The following is a 24,465-nucleotide window of genomic DNA, read 5'->3' on the forward strand; positions in this document are numbered from 1 at the left end:
AAAAATCACAGGAATCATGTTATTATTGATATAATTTTGACAATTATGTACTATGAATTATTCATATTTCTAAAATTATGCTCTGGCCCAGATGGGTGTGGTTTAGGTCCCAAAGCACATGGGGAATTCCTTGTTCGTCCCCGCCTCCAAACTCAGCTGACTCACAGAGGCAGTGCCCCTCCCATTTCCTTCCAAGAGGAAGCCATTTACGACCCCCTGATTTAACTTTTGGCTGAGCCAAGGAAAGTTCATTGTTCTGTTTCCTGCAGTCCCAGGTACTCCTCGCCTGATTCAATCAGAGAGGTGTGATCTCCTTTTGGTGGGGGCAGCAGAATGCAGCCAGGCCTGTGAATGCAGTTGCTGGGCAAGTTTCAACTCCTGTCGGGGGTAGTTGCCGGGCAAAATTCAATCTCTTTAAGCCAGAGTTCAGCCAAATGTCACTTTTGTTCCAGATTTTCTTCATACAAATCAAACTTACAATTTTGACACATGCAGCTAGAACGCTGATTCTACATTCAAAACTATGACATTTAAACAGTTGCAACCTATGTGCACTCAAAAGTAGGTCACTCATTTATTTTAAACATTTCGATTTTAGTGGCTTTAAGTCCAATTTCACTTCAGCTGCTGACATCCACGGCTCAGCCAGTTTTGTTATGAACATTATTTTAGGCTCTTCATCTTCCCAGATTTGGTATGCACACAAGACTTCATTCTACCAGACATCTGCTGGTGCTCAGTAAGATTTCTGAATATCTTGCAATGTTTGAAATAGGCATTTTGAGCTTGCATTCGGAGAAACAAAGGTGATTTTAAAGCACTTTTTGAGCTAACAGGCACTGCTGTTTTTCCTTTGGCACCACGTTTCACTCATGGTGCTTCTGGCCCATCACGCTCGCACTGATGGGTGGCAGGTCAGGCGACCATTTTGGTGTGCGCAAAAACTGCGCGGTTTTCCTGGATTCTGGCACCAATGTGAGCTTTTCGGCCATCTTGGATTTTCTAAGCCCACAGCACCAAATGTTGCAGCATAATAACTTGAACGTGGGTCGATACACGTAACAAGCCCCCCCGCCCAACTGCACTTTGATTTCGAGCCGAGGGGGAGTCGGGTGCAAAGGATGTTTTGATCCACGTGCTGGGATGTCCACATCATCTTCTTCCAATTCCGCAGATGGCAAAGTTCAGCATCTTTTCCGCCATCAGGGTGAATCGATCGGTTCTCCTCACCGGTCCTGATGGGAGTATTGGGCGGTACCCCGGGCCACTCGGATCTCTGCTCCCGGTCCCCGGGTCGTCCTCCTTGGTTAGTCCCATGGTTTCATCTCTCCTAGGATGACAAAGCCAAAGCGGCAGAACATATTTTTGGACATTTCCCCACCACTATTAATGGTGGGGCGAACATATACATTTTATACATCAGAAGACATTTGCATTCAAGAATCATAGGATTTTATAGGCTATATGTGGAATATTTTGGGGTTGGACTTGTATTACTCTGGACAGCCCCCTCTGGGATTGCAGAGGACTCCTCCAGTTGCTGCAGAGTGTTCCTGGGATGGCAACACTTTAGCTGATTTATATGGACCCACTTGTCTTTCCCTTCCACCAAACTACCCTTGGGGATGCGGATCTTGTAGGCGACTGGGGAGATCTTGTCTACAGTTTCAAAAGGTCCCTTCCATGTAGGCAGAAATTTCTGCTGTTTGGCCTGGTTCATTTGGAAATTGTATAGTTAAACCCTGTCCCCTACATTGTATTCTTTCCTAGTAGTCTTCAAATCATAGTGAGTCTTCATGCTATCGGCTGATCTTTCTAGGTTTCGCTGTGCATAGGCAAAAGCATGTTGGAGGTGTTTCCTTTAATTTTCAACATACTCATGCGTTGTGGAGGCATTGATCAAGGTTTGCTCTTGGGTCCTGTAGAGCAAATGCTGGGGAAGCACCATCCTGCGTCCAGTCATCAGCTCAAATGGTGACATTTTAGTTGCAGATGAAGGGGTAGATCTGATGGCCATTAGGACCAGAGGTAATCGGATATCCCAACTTGGCCCAGAATCTGCCACAAACTTTTTTAATATGCTCACAATGGTTTGGTTGTAACGTTCTACTGCCCCAGAAGAAGCGGGTCGGTAAGCAATGTGTAGCTTCCTTTTAACACCCAGTATCTCCCACATCTTAGTCATTACTTTGCTGGTAAAATGGCTACCTCTGTCTGACTCAATCTTTTGGGGTAGACCAAAACGCGAAAAGATGTGGTTGATCATCAGGGCAGCTGCTGTCTCTGCCTTGCAGTTTGGGGCTGGGAGACACTCCACCCATTTAGTAAATAAGCATGTCACCGTCAACATGTACTTATTCCCCCTAGAGGAGCAAATCATGGGCCCTATGTAGTCGACTTGCAATCTAACCATGGCAGTGTCATCCCCCTCTTTTGGAGAGGCGCACGGTGTGTGAGGGATGTTGGCTGAAATTGTGCACACACAAGACACCCTTTCAAGTATTGGTCGAGGTCCTGCCCCATGTGTGGCCAGTATGCAACCTCTGTTAAGATCTCAAGTGTTGTATGAAACCCCTTATGACCGGCGGTGGCCGCATCATGGGTGTGACTTAACATCAGGCTTTGGAATGAGGTAGGGACTACCAACTGATCATGGCCAGCTTGGGATTTCCTTACCAACAAACCGTCTTGGATTCGGAACATTTTTGGCATTTCATCAACACTCTAAGGTCCTCTTTCTGAATGTAATCGGTATCCGTCAGGGGAACATTCTCAGGGTCCTCCATGTGTTGGTAAAACTTACCAATTATTGGATCCCCCTCCTGAGCCGTGATCAAATCAGCATCTGGGGTCTCCTTACTCCATTGTGCAGTTGAAAGATCATTGTGAGTATTTGTCTGGGACCTAGTGATAGAAGTGTCCTGGATTTCCCCCAACAGGGACTCAATCTCTATTAGGTCCCTTTGGATGGCCCCGGTTTTGGCCAGCTGATCAGCTAAGTCATTTCCAGTTTTGTCTGGTCCCTCTACTTTGGAATGACCATTGATCTTTTTCCAGTAGACGGTCATCCCATTCACGGTGACCAGATCATCAATGTTTTGAATTAACTTCCCATGTTTCAAGGGTTTGTTATTAGCACATAAAATGCCTCTGGTTTTCCAATTAACCAGGTGCTCCACGAACCTGTTCCGTACATAGTCTGAATCTGTGATTATGACCAGTTTGTGGAGTTGATGTTGGACAGCAGTGAGGATGGCTTGATACACAGCCATCAACTCTGCCACCTGACTACTTTGGGGACCAATCTTGTATCCAGCGGAGGTTTCTGGGGACTCATTCACCTATGCATTCCGTACGCCGGCCACCAGTTCTTTCTCCCCGTTGTTGTCAACATGGTAAGAGCATCCATCCACATAGACAGTGGGCATTGCCTCACACTTGTCTTCTTCAAAGACTTTATGGGGGGAATTAAGGTATGCCTCCATGTTGTCCTTGATTTTTAGACTTTCGTCCCCGAGACAGTTTTCTCTGGCACAATCATGCAAGTCAGCCAGACCTTGCGCGAGGGGAATCTTCTTGTTTTGGCCATATCTGACCTCCACAGGAAAGCCTTGCATTGACAGAATCCAGGAAGTAATTTGGGAATTACTCACATTTCCGGCCCGGATTCTGTCACCTTGGAGATATTGCAGAGGCTGGTGTGGAGTCTCCACTATGATGTGTTCCCCCTGGATAAACGGGCGGTAATTCTTCAATGCCCACACCATTGCCAGGAGTGCCTTCTCACAATCGTTGAATTTTTCCTCCACAGAGGATAAAGTTTTGCTCGCATAGGAGATTACTTTATTAAGCTTGTCATGCTTTTGATATAACACTGTAGTCAAGCATGTATTAGAGAACCCTGTCTCCAAGAAAAACTCCTTGTTTCTGACAGGGTAAGCTATGCAAGGCGCTTGTGAGAGGCTTCTTTTGAGCTGTCTTACTGCCTCAGATTGTTCTGGACCCCATTCCCACTTGACACCCCCTTCAGGGGATGAATCAGGGATCTGGTGATCTCTGCGTAGCCCTCAATGAACTTTCTGCTGTAATTAGTCAGTCCAAGGAGGCTTCTTAGTTCCCGCAGAGTTGTGGGGTCTTTCAGTTTCTGAAGTGCTTCCACTTTCTTTTCCTGGGGACAGAGACCCTGAGGAGTAATCTCATGCCCCAAGAAATTAACACGGGTCCTACACCACTGTGCTTTCTGAAAGGAAAGTTTCGCTCCGGTGGCCCTCAACTGTGTCAGAACATAACGGATCTCTGCTATGTGTTCCTCCACAGATGAACTTTTGATGAGGACATCATCTACATAAGCCAGGTTACCCCTCGCACCCAGGTCGAGCATGGCATTGTGTAGGTAAATATTCAATTCATTGCCGGAGTTGAGGTATCCGAAAGGAGTCTGGGCCCATGTGTACTGCTGACCCCCAAAGGTAAAAGCCAGTTTGTATTGGTCCTCCCTACTGACAGGCACAGTCCAGTATCCATTGGTCAGGTCTATTGCAGTGAATACCTGTGACCCCTGGATCTGGGCCAGCCCTTGGTCAATGTAGGGTAGAGGCCATCGGGAAGTATGGACCCGTTTGTTGAGCTCCCTAAGGTCGGTACAGAGTCTCCACTGGCCGTTTGGCTTCAATATTCCCAGCACCAGATTATTGAAGGTGCTGTGGACTGGACAGATTATTCCCCAGGACTCAAGGTTCTTAATTATTTCAGTAAGGGACTCCATGGATGCGAGGGGCAGGCGATATTGCTTCACAAACACTGGAGTCATGCCAGGGTCCGTGGGAATTGTTGTGTGGATGTCGGTGCGACCGCTGTCATATGAGTCTACCACAAAGAGATCTTGAAAATCCAAAAAAACTTGTTTCAACTTTTGCTTCTGTTCCAGAGTCACACAGGCATCAGCTAGATTGACTCTCTCTTCCACCATCTGCCTGAAGCCTGGAAAGACTTCTTGTTTTGCTATCTCAGCGGCCTCCTCCAGCTGGGTGGAGAAGTCCCTGTTCAGAGTGCTGATTTGGACTGGAGGCTTCAGGTGGGAAAGGCAGCCCTCATGGACCTGGAAAATCACCTCATCCCTTCTGAAGTCACAAGTCACATCTTCCTTACCATAAGGGCAGGAAGTGTACACCAGGAGGTTACCCCCATGACGGGTAAAGATCCTGTCTGGTGTTGTATTGTCATCGCTATCACTGTCAAAACAGTCCTTGGGGATTGGTCCTAACAGTTCATTTCCTAAATCAATGGAAAAATGTCGGTCATGAACCGCCATTCCAATAATGGTGCCTGCAGCTAGATTAATACTCTTTAAGTCGCTGTTATCCACCTCTATTGGAATGGGGTCATGTTCTATGTTGACTAATGGTGTTGGGTTTACCCCCAAACCTTTCTGTTGGAAAGAAGCATTTAGATGAATATAAGCATCAGGGTTTTTCAATTTTTGTCCTCTTTTAACTTTCACTTCCAGGGAGAATTGTCGGGTCCTTTCTGGGATGGTGACTTCCTCTTTAATCTGAATTTCAACTACATAAGGTAGCAATTGAGCTGACCTAAATGCTTTTTCTGGATCATCAAAGCCCATGGGATTATCTGCTAATCGGGACCACGCTTTGAAGTTTATTAGGTCCAAACTAATTGCAAAGCGATTGAGAATGTCACTGCCTAAGTAAAAGGCGGTAGTGACGTCTCGCACGACCCAACAATTATGGACTATGCTCTTGTTGCCAATGGAGATTTTGAGCATACACCTGCTTGGCAGGAGATGTTTGGAATTGGGTGTTTTCAGATCCATTTCCCATTTGTCTATCTGTTTGAATGTGGGAATGGCTGGATCTTTTGGGAGTTGGCGGAACATGGCTTCGCTGATGAAGCTCTTACCGTTGTTCACACACACTCGGGCGAGAACAGAGTCCTTCCCATCATTTAACTGAACAGGGATGAACAACTGCTCTCCAATTTTCTTATTATCAGCCAGGCCCTGAGCTGATTTCACATCTTGCTGCACTATTGGAGTGGGAATGTCTGATTGTGGATTAGTAAAGAATTTCAGAGTGTTTCCTTGCAGTGTGGAATACCACCTTAAACTAGAAGGAAGGTTGATTTTCAGAAATAGAGAGGACACGTCTGGAATTTGGTTGTTCTGGAAGTGAAATTCTACTTGGTCACATTTTTGTTCAACCATGTGGCATGTGCCGTTTAAACTAACATGGTTGACACTCTGTTTTAATTTTATTGGTCGGCTAGTCTGGGTCCATAGTACCTTGTTTATGCAATCTATTAGGGGTGACAACCTTCTCTCGGAGGTCATTCCCTAGTAAACAAGGGGTTCCCTCTGGAGTCACTACTATGACCGGGTGTTTCACCTTGTGTCGCCCAATTTTAATGTCCAAATCCGCAGTCCCCTCGACGGGAATTTCCTTCCCGTCAAAGTTCTGAAGTTGTCCAGGAAGAGAGGTGAGAGGAATATGGTAATTCTCCCCCTTCCTGCATTTAGTTCTGGACAGAAGAGTAGCTTGGGATCTAGTGTCCACCAGTGCCAAAATTGTACCCTGCCCCTGCACTTGTACCGAGGCATAGTATCTTCCCTCCTTCTCCTCAAGGGGGCACAGATAATGCACATTTTTGGACAACTGGTGGCCTAATTTTTTTAGTTTTGGACATTGCGAGAGAAGAGATTTGGGACGAATTCTGTGGAGAGTCATGGGAATCTGCAAGAAAAAGTATGGCAACTGGAAATCAGAGCCATTGTGGGTTCCCTGGTTCTGGGCCGCCCCCCCTTTTTGGAGGCAGTCACCAGGATGGGTTTGAACCAGGGGATTTTGATGCGGTTGGTTCTGGGATGAGATGATGGGCGGCGCTAGCTCAGTCCCCACATCTCCCCAGTCGGGATGTGAATCCCTTGGGACCCATCTTTCTTTGGGAGGAGTTCCCCCATCTCTGAAGGAGAAGATTCTTTTCCCAGGATCCTCTGAGGATCCCTCTCCCTCAAATTGGAAGATCTGTACCTCCTCCACAAACTGGGTCTGTTTGGGTCCTTTGTTTCTTCTACCTCCTTTCTGCTCCTTGGGTGGCAGACTTTCAGGGGTAGGAGATTTTGTTTCCGTTTCCTGGGTTTTTCCAGGAGCTGTTTATAAGTGGGGAAGGAAGCTTCCTCCAAGGCTTCACGCCCCCCTTCCTCTTGTGCCTACTCCGTGCGAACTGGTGGGTTATCGGGCTGTTGCCCCGTCATTGTTCGAGTTTGGGGCATTCTGCGCCGGCATGCTCATCTGAGGGTTCTGTTGAGCCCTCAGCATATGACCCAGATCCCGTGCCATATTTTGGACCTGGCGCTACAACTGTGAAACCTGCTCAGGCTGATACGGGGTTCTGTTTTCTCCCCTGGGCGGATCCCGGGAAGGGTAACTATCCCTTCTCTGGTAGTACCCCGGGTTGGGAAGATTTGGGTACCCCTCCACCCTTGGCCTCCTCTCTCCCGGATTAGGTGGTCTGGGCTCCGGGAATTGGGGAAAGAAGGATGGATGATTTTGGGGCTGGAAGTTTTGTGGATACCTGGAGAAAAAGTTCTGGCCAGGGTTTGGTGAATTTCTGCCCTCCTGTGGGAAGTTAGGAGGGGAGTTCCCTGGGTTAGGTGCTTGGCTGGATCCCCCCCCTTGGGCCGGAGGAGTCCACACATAACCCAGGATGGGTCGGTTTCCCTTGTAACGGGGACTTACATACTCAGGGAAATGAGGGATCCCATTTGTGGGGCTACCTCCTTGACTCCCTGTTTGTGACTGGCCCGAGGGCCTTCTGGGCTTAGAGTTGTTCTGCGCAGGCAGGTTTTTAGGCCCCCATCTCCAAATCTAAAATGGGGGCACCCTTTACCTCTGGCACCTTGAAGGCAGCAGGGGTGCTGGTCGGTTTGGGACTTTTCTGGCCGTTATTTTTATTTTCTATCGGCTTCTGCACCTCATAGATTTGGGTGGCCTGTTCAATGACCCAGTCTAGTGATCTTTTCTCGTGAAAATCTCTCACTAGCTGGGTCATGATGTATTTGGGCAAAGCATGGAAAAACGTATTTACAAACTCTTTACTGTCCGTGCGCACCCTTCTGGTAGTCTGCGCAAAGGCACGCTTCAATTCCTGCACACATTCTTGTGGGGCCTGATCCTCCCCACATTGCAAATTGTAGTCTGCCTTGCGAGCCTCCTGATTCCGGTGAACAGAAAAATGTTTCAAGATGGCCGCCCTATATGTGGACCATCTTGAATGGTTTTGGTCCTCCAGCCCCGCAAAGAAACTGGAGTTTTCTGGGGAGAGTGTCCATTTTACATATTGAATGCAGCTACTGCTGTCCTTCAAATGGAAAGTCTCCATCATTTGCTCGTACAGCTCCAAGTGTTCCCAAACAGAATACTTGGCATTCTTGTGATAAGGGGTGATGACACTCCTTATCGCCTTAATCTGTTTTACGGGGTCCTTAAGCAAGGCCCTTTTTTGCCTTATTGCTCTTCTTGGTTTTGGTAACCCCAGTCCATTCATCCTCTGACTCAGAGGCACTGCTCCCAGGGGTTTCCCATCTGATCTTCCAGGTTTTCCCGAATTCTGCAAGCCTGGGAATGGCCGGCAGAATGTGGGGACCTAGTCTCTTGTGTCCTGGGGCGCGCGGAAGAGTCTTCAGATTCCTCCTTGCTGCCTGGGTTTGATGAGTGCCCCCCGACCTAACTGGGCAGAGGTTTTTAGGATGCCCTTATTGGGCCTACCCTCCTGGGGTTCCCCACTAAATTGCACTGTACTTAGGTGCCCATACCCCGATGCCCGCCCATCCATTCCTGGCTGGTACTGGCGTATGAGCCCCATACTTTTAGCTGGATGGTAATCTGCCATCCCTGCGGCCCTGTGCTCATGTGCGCCAGGGGACATGGGGGTGGCAGAGTCCAGGGACTGGGAGAGGTGAAGGCCTCTGTTACTAGGGCTCCTGAGGTTATGCTCAGGTGTTTCCCTTTCCCAGTGAACCTCATCTCTATCAGCCCCTGCTCCCTGTTGCGATGCAAGAGCCTGTGCTTTCAGTTCCTCAGTTGAGGCCGTACTAGACTCTATCAGTCTCTCCTTCATGGGTACCTGTTGCTGGAGCCTATCTTTGTGCTGACAGAGAGCCTCATTTTCTCTCTGTGCCTCCTGGTTGGTCCAGATCTTGGCCTTCAGCACATTTGTCCTGTATGGCTCCCATTTATAAATACAAATATGGCGCTATCCTAACAATCTTGTGCTCATCTTTGGCCTTAGGGGCCATGTATAATTCGCTCAGGGCCACGTGTAAGGGACCCTGATCTTTCCAGCTGTCTAACCCAGTCGCATTGACCTGTTGTGTGATCGCCTGCAGCCACACATTCTGGTCCTGTTCAGACCATTCACCTCTAACAAACAGTTTATATCTACCATTCACCTCTCACAAACAGTTTTCATATCTACCAATGCCGTCATTCTGGAAATTGATTTCCATCCTGACTTACAGAAGTTTGTATTTTATTTTGCAAAACAGACCGTCTCCTTAGAGCGTCCTTCTTTTGAGGGGTGATTTTACAGTGTAACACAGCGTGGTGATCCAACAGGATTTATGTATCCTGTCAGTTAGCACACTATATTAAGCTGCACAAGTGGTAGTTCTAATCCAGACATCCCGGACGAGCCCCCACTCTGTTAAGTGACTTCAATTCAGCACTCCAACCAAGTCAATGCCAATTCTGGGATGCCCAAGGGAAGCCCTTATTTATATATTTTTATGACAAGTTCATAGATCTGGATGATAAACCCTTGTATAACGCCCCTCTCTTTGAATCCCCCTGACCTCACTGAGCCAAGAAGTAGGTTTGTTTTGCAAATTAAAATATTTATTTGAAAAATTAAACAAGATATATATCACACTTTTATAAATAAATTAATATTTGATAGCACACTTATGAATATGACAGTGATCAACAATGGATAATATTACACTAGCACACTTTTTTAATTACTTAGGAGTTGGTATAGAGAGGATAAAGTAGCTGAGAATGCTTTTATGGTTTCAAGGAAATGCAATGATGGAAAAGAATGCAGCCCAGAAATAAACTGAGATGGTTTCCACAAGAGATAATATGATCACTTTTTCTTTTGACAATTCACTCCCCCCATATGCAATATAAGGAGATGGAAGGAATTTCAGGAATACAATCGAATGCAATACCAATTCAGTTCCCCCCTAGCAAGCTTAGAGCAACCGGCATGCTTTTAAAACAAGAAGAAATATTTTTAATGATTTACAATGAAGTGAAAATATGCTAAACATGGTTTTAATTCCCTATAGGCGATTCAGGGTAGGTGACAGCTACTTTTAATGAGTTCAGGTCAACACTAGCAATTAATCAGGAATGATTATCAGATTGAAAACGAATTTCAGCAGCTGCAAGCAAAAGACAGCGATTTTTTAATATGTGGTAAAATTGAGCCAAATTGCAATTCGGGGCACTTTTTCTGAGTGCGTCGAGCGCGATTACGGAAAAACTATAAGGAGTAGAAAGAAATTACAGAATGGACACACGATTTCTATGCAGTTCTAAATAGGTGGAAATGGTTTGAATTAGATTATTTTAAACTAAGAGATTGGTTTTGCACAGCTCTGGCTGGATACTCACTCCTAATTTTGGAAGGAATGGGCCTCGTCACAGATCTGGTCAACAGGTTTAGCTGGGGTTCTCTTTGCTCTGCTGGTCTGGATCTCTGGTTCTGGCAAAAGTTCTGGCACTGCACAGCGGTCTGGTCTGGGTCTGGTCTTCTATCGGCACTGCACGGTGGTCTGGATACAGCTCTGCTTTCTGGGCTCTGGCACTGGCACCGCGGTTTGGTCTGGGTCTCTGGTTCCAGCAAAAGTTCTAGCCAGAAGCGAACAGCACAGCCCGGCTGTTGAATAGTTTGGTTAGGTGGCTGGATTCTGAGGCCGGCTGAGAAGGATTCAGCTTTTGGTTCAGGCCTCTCAGCTTCAAGTTCGGGAGTCTATCTGGAGTCTATGGTCCTTCTGGATATTGTCTGGTCCGGCAAAGGCCTTGCAAGAAAGTGGAAAGTGGACCGTGTGTCTCCCTGGGTCTCAGTGGCTCTTTTTATGTCTTTTGAAAGTGGGTGGGAAGGATGACTTTCTATGCCCAACCCTCTGAGTATCCTGATCCTGATAGGCTATAGGATTCTCTGTCGCCTGACTGGGGAACTGAATTTTGAGTCATCCAGCATCCTTTTTATGGCATACAGAAAGAACACTCCCCTTGTCACTTTGCACACAAATCTATTTTTGACTTAAATGCATATTTATCTATGTGCAATTTTTCTGATATTATATGTCCAGTTAACATATTTTCTGTAGCACCAAACCATCCGATCCCTGTCTTTGTAAGATGTTGTGTTTACTTCTGACAGAATTCTGCCCTTTTCATCCAGAACACAACCTCTAAACTTTTCCAGAATTTACACAAATGTGTGCAAGGAATATGGGCATCAGATGATGAAGTGTCAGATTTTTAACATACATACATTTGGAGTAATACCCTATTTTCCGCTACTACCCCAGAACATACCACAGAGTCCTAACACCTCTTAAAACGTGCACAGAAAAATCACAGGAATCATGATATTATTGATATAATTTTGACAATTATGTACTATGAATTATTCCTCTTTCTAAAATTATGATCTGGCCCAGATGGGTGTGGTTTAGGTCCCAAAGCACATGGGGAATTCCTTGTTCGTCCCCACCTCCAAGCTCAGCTGGCTCACAGAGGCAGTGACCCTCCCATTTCCTTCCAAGAGGAAGCCATTTACGACCCCATGATTTAACATTTGCATGAGCCAAGGAAAGTTCATTGTTCTGTTTCCTGAAGTCCAAGGTACTGCTCCCCTGATTCAATCAGAGAGGTGTGATCTCCTTTTGGTGGGGGCAGCAGAATGCAGCTAGGCCTGTGAATACAGTTGCTGGGCAAGTTTCAACTCCTGTCGGGGGTAGTTGCCGGGCAAAATTCAATCTCTTTAAGCCAGGCTTCAGCCAAATGTCACTTTTGTTCCAGTTTTTCTTCATTCAAATCAAACTTACAATTTTGACACATGCAGCTAGAACGCTGATTCTAAGTTCAAAACTATGACATGTAAACAGTTGCAACCTATGTGACACTCAAAAGTAGGTCACTCATTTATTTTAAACATTTCTATTTTAGTGGCTTTAAGTCCAATTTCACTTAAGCTGCTGACATCCACAGCTCAGCCAATTTTGTTATGAACATTATTTTAGGGTCTTCATCTTTCCAGATTTGGTATGCACACAAGACTTCATTCAACCAGACGTCTGCTGGTGTTCAGTAAGATTTTTTAATATCTTGCAATGTTTGAAATAGGCATTTTGAGCTTGCATTTAGAGAAACAAAGGTGATTTTAAAGCGCTTTTTGAGCTAACAGGCACTGCTGTTTTTCCTTTGGCACCACGTTTCACTCATGGCGCTTCTGGCCCATCACGCTCGCACTGGTGTGTGGCATGTCAGGTGACCATTTTGGTGTGCGCAAAAACTGCACGGTTTTCCTGGATTCTGGCACCAATGTGGGCTTTCGGCCATCTTGGATTTTCTAAGCCCACAGCACCAAATGTTGCAGCATAATAACTTGAACGTGGGTCGATACACCTAACAGTTTCTAGAGCTCGTCCAAGGCGGGATGAGAATGGTGATCCTTCTTCACAAGTCTTGGGTGATGAAGCAAAATCCTTTGTGCCATTTTGGGGACAGATAATGAATTATGAGGATATGAGAAGACTAGCAAAGGTACTGGATAAAGCCATCAATAGGACCACTGATATTCTGTACAACATGATGCTGGATCAAAAGGCAATTAGATTAGTAGCCCTCCAAAGTAGTATGGTGCTAGACGTCATCCTAGCTGAGCGTGGTGGAGGTACGCAAATTGGTGGGATCTGCGTGCTGTGTTTTTGTACCTGACTCCTCCCCTACCATATTCAAGGCAATACAAAATCTGCGTACCTTGAGTACTGAAGTACATGTCCCTGAGGGAAACTGGAATCTTAGTGCTTGGTTCTGGGACTTACTACGATCAAGGGGTTGGAAACTCTTTGCAGTCCTAATGGTAGTACTTGGTGTTCTACTATTTTGTTGTTGTTGTGTACAATGTCTTCCTGCCATATGTTCGATGTTAGGAGGATGTTGTGCACAAACGATAGGTACACTAGGACCTAAGGTACCTGTGCCCAAGAAAAATACCAATGCTTTTGTAATGAAGGATATTACTATCAAGGAGCTTATGGCGATCGATATCGCTGAAGAATGTAATTGAGGATGTACAGACATTGAGGCGTGGGGTTTTGAATAAAGCAAATGTTTGAGTAATGCTCTTGGCTTAGGCCGAAAGGAGGGTTTGTTAAACTGTATTTGTATAATACCGCCTTGTTATGAATATTGGCCCAAGCCCATTCGTGTTGCACAGAAAACCGCATCTGAAATGTTCCGATTTCTGCTCAACTTCGCCGCCATTTTAAGAATCACCCGCCATTTTGATTTCAACTCTTGCTTGTGAACTGTGTTTTCAACTGCAGCCGAGCCGAACGACCTTTGAGTTGTGTCAACATTTAGGCTGACCGAGAGCAGACTGTTTGTTCTATGCAAAGAAACGTTGTGACTCGAATGAACTATAATCCAAGTGTTCTCTGCGCTCACAAGCCTCCTCCTCATTTAAACAGCAGAACAATGTAGCACAAACTCATACCATGTGCTTTGGTTGTAATATATTGTGATCTTTCTTGAAACTAGGCTTACTGTGGATCAGAGAACCAATGCCACCATTGTATCTTCATGGACAAGCAAACTTATTAAGTCCATTGTCCAATATTGTAATATTTGTCATGTGAACTGGGCACAAACCCTAGCATGTAAATTATTAGTTTAGAGACGGGCTGGACAATGATCATGAAATTGTATAAATTAGCTTGTATTGAGAGGTCCAGCACCCTCACCCTTCACTGTGTCTGCTGGTACACACTGTGATGTGTTGGGAGTCAGATAGCTATCTGTTTGCTTTGAATTTGGTACAGAAAATAAAGATACTTACAAGAGGACAGAGTAGTGTTACATGGAACAGACAATAAAGGTCTTAGTTGGTGGACAGCAATAGCATTGAACTCAACACAGTGGTTGAGCGAAATGACAGATGATGAGCTATTTGAAGACAATGATACACATGATGAGGTCATTTTGAGATTTGTATTCCATACCAGTTGCAAATACAGTACAAGCAAACACCTCAGATAATATTGTTGGTTAAAAAGGTACCATCTTTTATGCAACAAGATTTGGCAAAGGTACTGAGAAAACTATGGACCAGTGTCCCTTTGCACGCACTCAGATTCCTAATTTCTCACAGTGTTTACATGTTGCGGGATCAGGCTGTAACGCACAAGGCTCACACAGGGCTACTGTGAGTTCCCCAGTGTCTTTAACAGGGTGCTAAAGTTGGATTTGGGAAATATACAGGCACCCAGTGCAATTATACAGTATGTTGTCGATTTGTTAGTGTGTAGCGCCACAGAGGAAGATTGCAAAACAGACTCTGTGATGTTATTAATATTATTGACTGAAACGGAATATAAGGTGGGCAAAGAGAAATTGCAGTATTGTCAGGAAGATGTACTGTATTTGGACCAAATCATATCAAAGCAATGGAGGAGGCTGACACCTGAGGGATCAGAGGCAATTGTATTTATGCCCCATCCAGTGACTGTGAAAGAATTACAGCAATTCATGGGGCTATGTAACTATTGTTCCGTGGGGGTCTGCAACTACAGCACGTACCTTCAACCCCTTTTAGAAGGATCGAAAGAATCATAGAAAGAAAAGAGCCCCATAATGTGGAGAGGCAAAATTATCAATGCATTTGAGGAATGGAAATATGCAATACGTACAGTCCCTGTATTGGGAATATCAGAGAACAAAGAAGAATTGTATCTACTCTCACAAATAAATTTATACATGGTGACGACTGTCCTCACGCAAAAAAAAAACATTTTTTACAGTGGAATCTTGGATCCAGTGATGAGAGGGCATTTCACATGTGAACAAGCACTGGCTACAGCAGCCTTTGCAATAGAGAAATCATACACGATAATGATGGGCTCTGCAGTGACAATGTACAGAGAGCATACTCTGTTTGCCATTCTTCAAAAAACAAAATCAATGCTCACCACACATCGAGCATCTGAATATGGAGTTATACTGTCCAATACATCCATAGAAATTGCCAGATGTCACACAGTGAATCCTGTGAGACTGATTGCTGAACCAGTAGAAGGGTCAGATTGGGTTCATGACAGCTCTATATACACTGACATACATGATGACATAACCCCAGTAAGAGAAATGAAGATATAGGGGTGGCGGTATTCATTGATGGCTCATTGACAATATATCAGAGTACAGGATTGAGGCATTCAGAAGCAGTGTGGTAAGGAGTAGGGGGTGACGATTTTGAGGATGTGTCAAGTGCCAGATTACCAGCAATTATGTCTGCACAGGCAGCTCAATTAGCAATGATACCAGCCTTTGAACAGTGACAGGAGTGATACCCTGCCCTACAGTACCATTTCTGCATTTGCATATAGATATGCTCCAAAGTTGCAATGGATTTCAATACATCATTGTGGTAGTATGCCCTTTTTCCCGCTGGATAGAAGCAGGACCATGTCCTCATACAGACTGCTAAGTTCTTTGTACATGAAGTTTTCCACCAGATGGGGACTGTGGAAAGTGTTGTGATCAGATAATAGACCACACTTTGCAAATAAGTTATTTTCTGAAGTAATATCCTTGCTTGGTGTTAAGCAGAATCTTTGTTCTGCCTATGATCGGCATTGTGAAACATCTCAACAGCCTTTTGAAAGAACGCATTGAAAAACTGCAAGACATGTTAAATACAAATTGGTTGCACTGTCTTCTCCTAGCTCTCTTTATCTTATGAAACCAGCCAGATTCTGACCATAACCTCACACCCCACAAATTGGTGACGGGTAGAAGAAAGCATGTTCCTATTTCTCCTCCCACACATGCTACTTCAGTTGCAGAAAGTTCAGCAACTGTGGTTTTTATTTGACTGCTATAACTAAATCACATAACAACCAATGAAAATGGATGAGAAATAATAGATCCAATTGTTGTAATCCCACCACTGCAGTTATTCACAGGCGAACGTATGTATATTCGCAATCACATTAGAAAATGGCATAAGCCACAATTCACTGGCCTTTACAGTGTAGAATCGCCACACCCTAATTTGTAAAAGTAAGAGGCCGAAGGACGTGGCTGCATATAAATCATGCTAAATAATTCAATGGAATGGCCCCCATGTCAGAAGAAATAGAGTAAGATGAACAAGAAGAAGTGATGGGGCCCAAGACGAGAGTGTAGCAAGAGCTGACCAGCAACATGACACATGACAATATACCAGAGAGGAATTTATTTTTTAAGAGCGAAGGACACTGTCTCCTTAATTTATCAACATGCACATAAGAAGAGATATTTGGAGAAAATGGAATCTATAAGTATAATGATTGCTGCTTTTTTCTTTTCCCTTTGTTTTTTCTGGTTTGCAACTACTATAGCATTGCAATTTTCTTTTAGTGATGATAGTACTACTGTAGCTGTTAACTTGAGTGAAGAAATTAGACAAGTTAGGAGAGATGTGATTGATGACAAACACCTCCTGAGAGAAATATTTGAAGGTTATAGCAAAGAAATTAACAGCCTATAGTATCACCACATGGCTAAGGTAAGAAGGGAGAAATCCGGTGAAAACTGCTTTGGATGCTTTGAGTGTCTCCAGATTGTTTGTGGCCAAGGACATACCTGTAACCTGGGCACATTTCCTAACTCATATTGCAATGTGCAAAACAAGGGTGAAATTTTAGGGACATTGGACTTACTTAAAATGGGAGACACAAGCAGATTCCCTTTATGAAGAGATTTTTTATCAAAGAAAAAACAATGGCAAACAAGCTGATGAAATATACATTGTCAAGGCCACAAAGAGGTGATGTAACAATAAGTGAACATTCATTGTTGAAATGTACTGATCAACAAGGATATTAGATACCTCTATGTTGGGACAGACCTCAGTTACACAGAGTGCGAGAGGTGTTTACCTCTCAAGGTTGGGTGGAAGCGATGATGGGATGTAAAGCAGAAGCACCTATAGGATATTTGTTGGGCCCTGTAGAATATGCTAATACGATTTGCCTAGAATAATGGTAAGAATATGCCAGACTGTTAACATGGGTGGAGGACAAAGACATGCCAGTGCACATAACAAGGATAGTGAATGCATCTCTGTATTTCAGAAACAATGCCTAGTGAAAAGTAGGCAACAATGAAGGATGAAAACACATCAAGGATAAGTAGGCAAAACAGTATTGATGGACCACTATTGGACCTGTGGTACAAGGGCCAATATGAAGCTCCCACCAAATTGGGTGGTACATGCTCACTAGCAGTGTTAAATGCACTGGCACTGGTAGTGCGACAAAGCAATGTGGTGCCAATAGGTGATTACCCTATGATAAAAAGTCACCAAAAAGAGAAAAGATATGAAATAGTGCAACACACAAAATAAGATCATTCATTCTCAAATAAATCTAACGATGCACTAGATGCTATCCCACCTGAATACAGTGTATTTGGCAAGGCATCTATTTCTTTTCATCCCTTTGTTAGGGAGAATTCTACAGAATGGCTAATTTCCCTTACCTACTGAGTCCGTCAGCAGCTTTGCTGGATTTCTAGGATTTATTTTTTTCACCTGGTAAGAGTGTGAGCCTTTTTTCCCACTCTTACATATGTTTTGCTGTGTGTGTTTAACATTTTTGTGTTCATAGACTGTGTGCTTCACCTACTCCATAGGCATCAACTTTTTACTGTGTGTTACACAGTACCTTTAGTGCAGTAACACAGGGTTGTCTTTTTCAGACTTCCTACTTTAAACCCCATTTTCTGTGACTGACTACTGTCTCCCAGAACATGTAAAGTTGCCATTGACTTTATTAGTCTTTTTAAATTCACAGACCCAGTGCAAATTATCTTACATAGAGTACTGGAAAGGGTTACTAGTTATCCTCTTTTTGTCTGTCTCTCATGGAACATTTTTTTGTTCCCCTTTCTTTAAGAGTTGGCTGGTGACAGTGGTATCTACCCTACTTTTCCTACTGCGGTCTATGTTAATAGCCTTGGTACTGTTTTAGGCTAAGCTAGTAGCCTCAACCTTATCCGCTGGCACACATTTACTTTTATTTGGTTCCGGCTGGTTTATTCGCCATTTCTTTTTGTAAAGGTGTTTCCAGTGTTTTACTATGTGCGCCAAACCAGGTTTGGTTCCTTTGTTCACTGTCCTTTGGCGGGCTTCTGCACAGAAGCCCTCCTTAGGCAACTTAATGTCTGAGGGGACAGGATGTGAGGGAGGGGTTTGAGACTCTCTGCACAGGATCTCCTTGGAGACCCATGTCATACTCTGTATGATTGGCTGTGGTGACTGTCCTGCCAGGACAGCTTCTCTGCTGTGTGAATGACAGGCAGGCTGTGTGAATGGGGGGAAACTGCATAAAAAGCAGGTCTCTGGGCAGAGTCGCCACCGGATCAAGAGAACCGAAAGAAAAGCTGAAACAAGAGGACCACTACCATGACTGAACCTCCCAGTGAGATCTGCTGCAGGTCCGAATCTCCAAACTTCGATGACAGAGAAGATCTGCAAGGAATCTTCTTCCCTTGATCTGGTGGGACCAACCAGTTCACCAAACACCAAGCAAGGCCTCCCTCCCCTGGTTGAATTTGCTGTGGACAGCTTCAGTGAACCGGATAGCCAGGAGGACCGGACCCTGTTTGGGTTTTAAGGAGCGTACCTTTTATTCTTTGCTTTGCTCTGCTGCTGGTTTCTTCCCAGGGCATTGCAGGACCCCCCAGTCTTCCTACTTCATGTAAGTCTGACAGTTGCTTCAGGAACCGTGAGCCTGCAGGATCTGAAAGGAACTTCTGCCTCAGCTACAGCCTTCTTCTTCATTTAAGGTACTGTTCTAACCCAGTTGTTCGTTCCGTCCGACCGCGGTGAAAGTTTTTGAAATATTTTGCCAATCCAAGGGCTTGTCCTTCTCTACTCTTTTAAATAACTTTTCCTGCAACCAACTTCGTTTTGAACTCTTAGCAAAGACTTAACCGTGAACTACTCTGAACTGTGTGATCCTCTGCAAAGACTCTGAACCATTAACATTAGCCCTGGCCTATTGATTTGAATCCTCCTTGTAGCAAGCCTTTTCTAGATTGCCATGCCTACTTACTTATTGGTGTTGCTTAATTTTGTTTAACCTTGCCACACTTCATTTTGAGCTTAAGTTTTCCAGAATTCAATGGGTGTTGTGTAGTATATTAAGATTGTGATTTTCTGCTGCTTTGCTTAGTGAACTGTTTTACAAATAAATCTGTAAACAAATGTATATTCTTTTACTCAGAAACCTTGAGTCAGTGTTTGTTTGAACCAAAGTAGTTGTCCTTTTTGTAACTATTGATACTGCTCACTTTACTCTTGAGATACGTCTGGCTGCTCAGCCATCACTACCACTTTACTGTGTAGTACAGGCATGTACCAAAGGTGAATTTGTACTGTCACTTGTAGTCTTAAATGTGTGTGGTGTTCCCAAAGGGTACTGCATATGATTCTGCCTTACACTGGTGTAGAGTGGTGAGGATCAAGTATAGTGATCTTCTTACACTTAGAGTGTTGTTATTACCCTGGATCAACTAACCACAAGGCTAAACATAACTAAAAAGCAATTTTTATCTTGTCCGATCTGGAAAACTACAGTCAGGAGACCCTCCTTAGTTACACTGTTGATTATCTGAAAAATCTGTTTAGAGAAAGGAATATCTCTGTTAAAGGCTGAAAGTCAGAATTAATTGAAAGGTTGTTAGAGAAACAAAGTCTAGAGAGTGGGTCTGAAATACATGACCCTCCAGCAAATGTGGAACATGATGAGGATGATAATGTGTCTGTTATTATAAATGAGTTAGATGAGGCAGATGTGTCTCACAATGTATGCCTTAATGCTCCTTTACCTGCGCAGCAACCTCAACCTTTGTCCACTGGGACCCTATCAGGTCCTTGCACTCAGTCCTGAATTCATTGCTCTGGAAAAGATGAGGCTTGAATTGGAATTCAAACATATTAATGCTCAAACTGAAAGCATCAAGAACTTAAGCTCAGAGAAATGGAGTTGAAACATGCCTTAGAAATGAAGAAGTTGTCTATTGAAAATGCTTCTCTCTCAGAGCCTTCTAGGTCTTCCAGTCCTAAGAGACCCTGTATGCCTAAAGAAATTGTTGGTATGTATGAGGCTAAGTTTGATATTTTGGATTGGTTGGCAATGCTTGAATATAACAATGGGATTCAAGATATTACAGGGAATCAGTTGCTTCCTTGGCTCTTCTCTAGGCTACACACTGTTGCATCTGATGTTGTGATGGAGTTGGGGGAGGTGGATAGGATAGATTATGAGTGTGTGAAGCTAGCTTTAATTGCTAGATTTGGGAATACCCCTTCCCAGTACCTTAAGAGGTTTAGGACCCTGAAAAAGCATGATGGTACCCCTTGGGCTACCTGGATATGTGAATGTTTGAAAAACTTAGATGGCTGGGTTAAGGGTTACAGAGTAAACATGTATGAAGGTATGAGGAATCTTGTTATGTTGGAGTCAATTTATGATGCATGCTCTCCTGAGCTCAGACAGCACTTGTCTGATTCTAAGGAGATGGATCTGAAGAAGTTAGCTGAGGCTGCTGACTTGTGGGTTGCCAACAGGGCTACTTACAAGGATTTTGGGGCAACTCAGAAGAAGGATGAGGGAAATCAGCCAAAGAAAGATAACAAGGAGAATTCTAATACCTCCAATCCAGAAGAGGTCCCCAAACATAACCAGGGTACGCCACATGGGAAACCAAATAGGGCTAATGAATCCTCTGGTGCCCAACCAGAGGTAGATCAGCAGAAACCCCCATTCCAGAGATCATTTGGTAAATGCTATGTTTGTGGGTCAACTGACCATGTGAAAGGAGATCCCAGATTCAAGGGTAAACCTGCAGGGATCAGCACTGCCTCCATAACATTCTCCACAGAGGAAGAAGTACAAATGGCTAGTGCCCACTTTCAACTATTTGCTGAAGCACCCTTGGGTCTTCAGGCAACTGTATCCTTAGAGTCCATGGGTCTGGGTAAGAAACAGAATATAGATGTGTACAACTCCATTCCAGAAAACTCTAGAGGGTATTATATGGACAGTGTTCTTGTCAATGGCCAGGATACTCCTGCCAGGAGAGACACTCGGGCCAGCAGAACAGTAGTGAATGAAAGCCTTTTCAAGCCTGAGGATGTTGCTAAGGCACATAAAGGTCCCACACAATTTTCAGGAGGCCCTGTCCAGTTGGTTCCAATTCTACCAGCTCTCATTCAGTGTACTAATATGACAGTGAGGATTATGTCTGTGACCAGAATGAGGTGCCTGGGAGAGTCCTGTTGGGGAATGATCTAAACGCTCTAGGAGTAGTATCCAGTACCCCCAGGCCTCCCAGTGAGAGAAAACAGAACCAAACCAAACTGGCTAGAAATGCAACCTTAGGAAACCACTCTGAGCCTGTGGGAACCTCCATAGAGAACCCCACTGCAAGCCCTGTGTTAGTAAGTTGACCACTAACCCAGGCAAATATGAGGCTAGTATAGTAGGGAAATGGGAGCCCCAATCAAGCTCCATCATTGCCCATCCAATTGTACAGTCCTTGACTCCCCCTGCTTCTGAGGAAGAGGTGGATAGAAACATTGGACCCCTCTCTAGGTATGAGAGAACTGTTAATTCTCAAAGCTGGTGGAGAACCAGGAAAAATAGGTCTAAGGCTAAACACCTTAAGACTTTTGGAGCTTCTACTGGAGACTCCAGTGTAAATTCTTATGTTAGCAGGGAAACTTCTAAAATAGGTAAGGTCATATGTCAGATGAAGTGGCAGCATGTACCTTGCTTGACCACAGCCCCTCCAACCAAGATACCTGAGACCCAACGTGCTCTTGTCAGAGACGTGGTGAGGAACCATGGAGGCCCCTCTAGATCTAAGGGATCCCTTTCCAAGGACCCCTTTAAAAAGCCTATTGTAGGTTCAGAGGTTGTTACAACTTCTGAGGGACTGTTAGAACAGATCCCCAATACATTAAAAAAGAGAGTTGTACCACAACAGTTTTGTAGCTCATATAGGGCCTCATTACGACCCTGGCAGAATGCGTTAACGGGTGCCGCAAATGGATGCGGACCAATGTTCCCTCTAAGCTGTGGGCTTGTGCGCTTGCCCAGCTTCCTTCTGGGTGCCACTCAGAAGATTTTTAGCAGCGCACACAGACAATTCTCACCTATTCAAAAAGATTTAATAAGGCACAAGCCACAGTAATTACCTGAAATGTTCTTTATCTTAAAATAAGCAACTAGTCTTTATATCCTGCTCATTTGCATTACACTACTATGCAAGGGTGACCGTAAACACCTAAAACCCTGAACAGCAAAATACACAAACAAGAGGTAAAAAACTATATGAAAAACTGGCTCCATGAGCAGAAGAATCTAGCCAAGATATGCCTGCACACATTAACCAAATAATGTTCCCTCGCCACCAATGACTCCTAAACTTGACTCTACCACACTTTTACCTTATGACTCTAACTTCTGCCCTGGAACACATTAAGATACTACCAGACAACCTTGACTCTTCCTCTCTTGGCTCTGCGAAACGTTAGCAGATGTGTACCTACATCCACTTGTTTTATGTTGTAATATGAATAATGATCACGCGCCAGAATTTCTGTTACTCATTGTGTCTTACCAAAAGCAGCACCCACACTATACAATCGAACTTCTAGCTCAAATATCGGATAATGGCTGTAAGTAAGAAGGCTACTTATATGTGTAACGTTACCCCATACTTCCTCCTCTTTGTACATATGTCATGCAAGTGCTTTGGAGTGGCCCCCTTTCAAGTTAACGCATTATAAAACTCCAGTATTAATTTGCCCTCTAAGGATTTTGAGAAGACAAATGTGATGCTCAGCGTCTCCTACTTTAGTATCACTAACATTACCCTATAAGTAGAGAGCACCATTGCAATATCATTTACTTAGCCTACAAGGGATAATGGGTATGGACTATGCCTGCAATTACTCATCCATAGAATCAGGGCATCGGATATTCAGACAGGAGAATGCTTTTCACACAATCTGCGTTCCTTTGGGCATAAACCTTCAAACATTATATGGTAACTCGCTGCTATACAAAAACGGTTTCAACAAGCACTGCATAATCCCACACAATGATATATGGGTGGGGTATGCTACAAACAATCTTGTATGCACTGCAAAATAATTATGTACATGCAGAGTGATGACATTCTTAGAAATGCACATAATATGTTGAGGTATTAAAGATGCCTTGCATACAAAGTATTGTGGATCTTCAAATATCCCAGCGAGTGTTTACTACTACAATCCCTCACTTTTTACAGTGCTCTATCAACTATTGGAGGCTAGCACAGGGGCCGGTGAAGGGCATGGGTGGAAGAGCACAGGTCATCACTCCTTGTGGGTGATGAACAAAGCAGCACATTTTAAAAACCAAGTCATACGTTTCGGCAGTACACTGAAGAAAATGTGTTGCTTGTTTGCTAAAGGATAGGAAAGTCTAGTACCCGTCTAGACAACAGCACTTTTTTCTTTCTATGCTCAGCTGCTGAGGGCTTTTCAATATAACCATGTGTTCTGTGTGTATCGTTTCTAGTATCCCCTTCCATCTTATTTAACTGATAACAAAGAATTACAGAAGAGTGGTCCTTTGTTACTGAAGAAGGCACTCAATCAGTCATATCTCTGATGAATTGATGCTATTAACTTCAAATGCATATATGTTATTTTCTTCAGCAGGGCTCCATAATAAACCTCAGTAAAGCTCTTGTTTAGTTTTGTCTAGGCTATGGTGCGGAAGGGTCAGCAAAGCTATAGACTTTATGTGCCCTGTCATTTCACTTCCTACGTCAGGGGTCTAATCAGATTTTGCTCCCTACTTGGAGTAAATGATTTTTTCAGGGAGTAAAAAAGTAATTATCTTTGCCAATAGGGATACGTTGTTTATCAAAAGATGTTCTCCCCCTTAAAATTCCTCTTGAAATCGGGCATTAATATTAGAGTTCCTTTCTATGCCAGTGCTTTACTGGTCACCAATTCGAAAAAATATCAGGGGAGCTTTGTGGGTTGAAACAATGATATGTTCATTGTTTCTCGTTTTTGTTAGATACATTTTCATTTTTTAGGGAGTAA

The sequence above is a fragment of the Ambystoma mexicanum genome, chromosome 6q (assembly GCF_040938575.1).
Source record: "Ambystoma mexicanum isolate Mex_15411 chromosome 6q, UKY_AmexF1_1, whole genome shotgun sequence".
NCBI classification, from domain to species: Eukaryota; Metazoa; Chordata; class Amphibia; order Caudata; family Ambystomatidae; genus Ambystoma; species Ambystoma mexicanum.